General features: G+C 44.3%; 1 pseudogene; it reads left to right on the top strand.

Moving 5' to 3' along the window:
* Positions 1-3,207: 3,207 nt before the first annotated feature.
* LOC124560281 lies at positions 3,208-3,325 on the top strand (annotated as a pseudogene).
* The last annotated feature ends 893 nt before the right edge of the window (positions 3,326-4,218 follow it).

The raw sequence follows: 4,218 nt of genomic DNA, 5'->3' as shown, positions 1-4,218 counted from the left end.
ACTCAATGTTCACAAATTTCTCTTCTTCAGAAACGCTTTCCTTCCCATTTCCAGTCTACATTTTATATCCTCTCTACTTCGACCATCATCAGTTATTTTGCTCCCCAAATAGCAAAACTCCTTTACTACTTTAAGAGTCTCATTTCCGAATCTAATACCCTCAACATTAATTAATTCGACTACATTCCATTATCCTCGTTTTGCTTTTGTTGATGTTCATCTTATATCCTCCTTTCAAGGCACCATCCATTCCATTCAACTACTCTTCCAAGTCCTTTGCTGTCTCTGACAGAATTACAATGACATCAACGAACCTCAAAGTTTTTATTTCTTCTCCATGGATTTTAATACCTACTCCGAATTTTTCTTTTGTTTCCTTCACTGCTTGCTCAATATACAGATTGAATAACATCGGGGAGAGGCTACAACCCTGTCTCACTCCCTTCCCAACCACTGCTTCCCTTTCATGCCCCTCAACTCTTATAACTGCCATTTGGTTTCTATACAAATTATAAATAGCCTTTCACTCCCTGTATTTTACCCCTGCCACCTTCAGAATTTGAAAGAGAGTATTCCAGTCAACATTGTCAAAAGCTTTCTCTAAGTCTACAAATGCTAGAAACGTAGGTTTGCCTTTCCTTAATCTAGCTTCTAAGATAAGCCGTAGGGTCAGTACTGCCTCACGTGTTCCAGTGTTTCTTCGGAATCCAAACTGATCTTCCCCAAGGTCGGCTTCTACCAGTTTTTCCATTCGTCTGTAAAGAATTCGCGTTAGTATTTTGCAGCCGTGACTTATTAAACTGATAGTTCGGTAATTTTCACATCTGTCAACACCTGCTTTCTTTGGGATTGGGATTATTATATTCTTCTTGAAGTCTTAGGGTATTTCGCCTGTCTCATACATCTTGCTCACCAGATGGTAGAGCTTTGTCAGGACTGGCTCTCCCAAGGCCGTCAGTAGTTCTAATGGAATGTTGTCTACTCCCGGGGCCTTGTTTCGACTCAGGTCTTTCAGCGCTCTGTCGAACTCTTCACGCAGTATCATAACTCCCATTTCATCTTCATCTACATCCTCTTCCATTTCCATAATATCGTCCTCAAGTACATCGCCCTTGTATAGACCCTCTATATACTGCTTCCATCTTTCTGCTTTCCCTTCTTTGCTTAAAACTGGGTTTCCATCTGAGCTCATGATATTCATAAAATTGGTTCCCTTTTTTCCAAAGGTCTCTTTAATTTTCCTGTAGGCAGTATCTATCTTACCCCTAGTGAGATAAGCCTCTACATCCTTACATTTGTCCTCTAGCCATCCCTGCTTAGCCATTTTGCACTTCCTGTTGATCTCATTTTTGAGACGTATGTATTCCTTTTTGCCTGCTTCATTTACTGCATTTTTATATTTTCTCCTTTCGTCAATAAAATTCAATATTTCTTCTGTCACCCAAGGATTTCTACTAGCCCTCATCTTTTTACCTATTTGATCCTCTGCTGCCTTCACTATTTTTCATCCCTCAAAGCTACCCATTCTTCTTCTACTGTATTTCTTTCCCCCATTCCTGTCAATTGTTCCCTTACGCTCTCCCTGAAACTCTGTACAACCTCTGGTTTAGTCAATTTATCCAGGTCCCATCTCCTTAAATTCCCACCTTTTTGCAGTTTCTTCAGTTTTAATCTACAGTTCATAACCAATAGATTGTGGTCAGAGTCCACATCTGCCCCTGGAAATGTCTTACAATTTAAAACCTGGTTCCTAAATCTCTGTCTTACCATTATATAATCTATCTGATACCTTTTAGTATCTCCAGGGTTCTTCTATGTGTACAACCTTCTTTCATGATTCTTGAACCAAGTGTTAGCTATTGTTGTCAGGTATTGTGACAATATCTTAGGACCTTACGTGTGGCTGTTGTGAGGTGCTGTGGGCCTGGACTTTGTACTGAAGGACATTGATGCTCAACCTCATAGAGCACGGGTGGTTGATGTTTTCTTGGAAACAGAAGGTATTGCACGCACGACACAGCGTGCTCGCTCTGCTGGTCTGAATCCCACAGGGCACACCCCAGATCACTACAAGGATGGGTCGCGTCACAACTGCGCCCACCAACCACTCCTCACAACTGTGAGCAGCTCTGCAGGAAGGACGTTCCCTCCCGTACAGACTTGGCATTTGAGGCAGATGTATTTGCTCTGGTTTAGTCTCTTTACAGTAATACACCACCATTCTCACCTCAGACTTCACTGAACATAATTACCACAACAGCCTAGTTCAAAAGCGGATTTCCTAGGCCATCACATCCAATTCTGGCACTGCTGATCTCTTCAAAAAACAAGTTCAGAGAACAGCACTTGCCACTCAGTATTATTCTGGTCTTCAATGTACAAGGTGGCAATTATTGAACTACCTGAAATGAAATCATCATAACTTCTGAACAGTTTGTGTTAGGTCAATCAAATTGCACAGTCGGCCACAGGGCACGATGTGAATTAGTATGCACATTACGGTTTGGTGTAGTGACAAAGGCCACTTTCGTCTGTGTGAGTTCATCAGTAAACAAAACTGGTGCATTTGGGGACTGAGGATGCACATTTCATGATTGAGAAGTCTCTTCACCTTCAATGGGTGACTGTGTGATGTGCAATGTCCAGTCACGGAATAATTGGTGAAATATTCCTTGATGGCACAGTGGCTCCTGAATGGTACATGGAGGTTTTGGAAGATGATTTCATTCCCATTATCCAAAGCGACCCTGATTTTCACAAAATGTGGTACATACAAGGTGGAGCTTGACACCATCTAAGCAGGAGACTGTTTGGTGTCCTGGAGCAGCACCTCGGGGACCGCATACTGTCTCTGGGGTACCCAGAGGCCACTGGTACGTTCCTCGATTGGCTGCCGTGTACTTTGGATCTGAACACCTGTGACTCGTCTTTGTGGGGCTATATTAAATACGAGCAATAACCCCGAAACCATTCCTAAATTGAAAACACCCATTCAGAAGGTCATCAACAGCATCGATGTTCCAACACTTCAGTGGGTCATGCAGGACTTGCTATTCATCTACACCAGATTGTCGCCAATGATAGCAGGCGTACTGAACATGTCATGACCTAAATCCAAATATCTGTAGTGACATTTAAATGTTGAATAAAGTGTGTTCACACTGAACTTTGTAACTAATTTACGTTTTTTTTCATATAGTTCAATGTGGAAACGGCCTTGTCGCAGTGGTTACACCGGTTCCCGTGAGATCACCGAAGTTAAGCGCTGTCGGGCGTGGTTGGCACTTGGATGGGTGACCATCCAGGCCGCCATGTGCTGTTGTCCTTTTTCGGGGTGCACTCAGCCTCGTGGTGCCAATTGAGGAGCTACTCGACGGAATAGTAGCGGCTTCGGTCAAGAATACCATCGTAACGACCGGGAGAGCAGTGTCCTGACCCCATGCCCCTCCTATCCGCATCCTCCACTGAGAATGACACGATGAATGACAAGATGAAGTGCTTTTAATAGTTCAATAGTTGTCACCCTGTATTAATCACATACCTCAATAAGGCCATGACTTCCTACAGCCATACCCTGAAATAAGATCCATTCTGTCTGAGGTTTTGGCCACCACACCTAGAATAGCTTTTTATCACCCTCCCAATCTTCACAGTATCCTTATCAGATCCTATGATCCTTCTGCACCCATCTCCCTACCCTATGGTTGTATTGTATTGTATGGTATTGTATGGAACTGGGGACCTATAAATGATGGAGAGGCTTCATTCCCACCATAGCTCTCAGTGGTTCACAACCCCACAACAGGCTACAGCAGTCCACTCTCCCCACCGCTGCCCCATGCCGAACCCAGGGTTATTGACTGTGCGGTTCGGCCCCCAGTGGACCCCCACGGGCACATCTCACACCACACGAGTGTAACCCCAATGTTTGTGTGGTAGAGTAATTATGGTGTACGCGTATGCGGAGAAAGTGTTTGCGCAGCAATTGCTGATATATTGTAACTGAGGCAGAATAAGGGGAACCAGCCTACATTCACTGAGGCAGGTGGAGAACTGCCTTAAAAACCACCCACAGACTGGCCAGCACACCGGACCTCGACACTAATCTGCCAGGCGGATTTGTCCAGGGGCCGGCACGCCTTCCCGCATGCAAAGCAGTGCATTAGACTGCATGGCTAACCAGGTGGGCACCCTATGGTTACTACACCTGTGACCATC

Source organism: Schistocerca americana, chromosome 1, assembly GCF_021461395.2.
Source record: "Schistocerca americana isolate TAMUIC-IGC-003095 chromosome 1, iqSchAmer2.1, whole genome shotgun sequence".
Taxonomy (NCBI): domain Eukaryota; kingdom Metazoa; phylum Arthropoda; class Insecta; order Orthoptera; family Acrididae; genus Schistocerca; species Schistocerca americana.
This window is presented reverse-complemented; position numbering and strand designations above follow the sequence as displayed.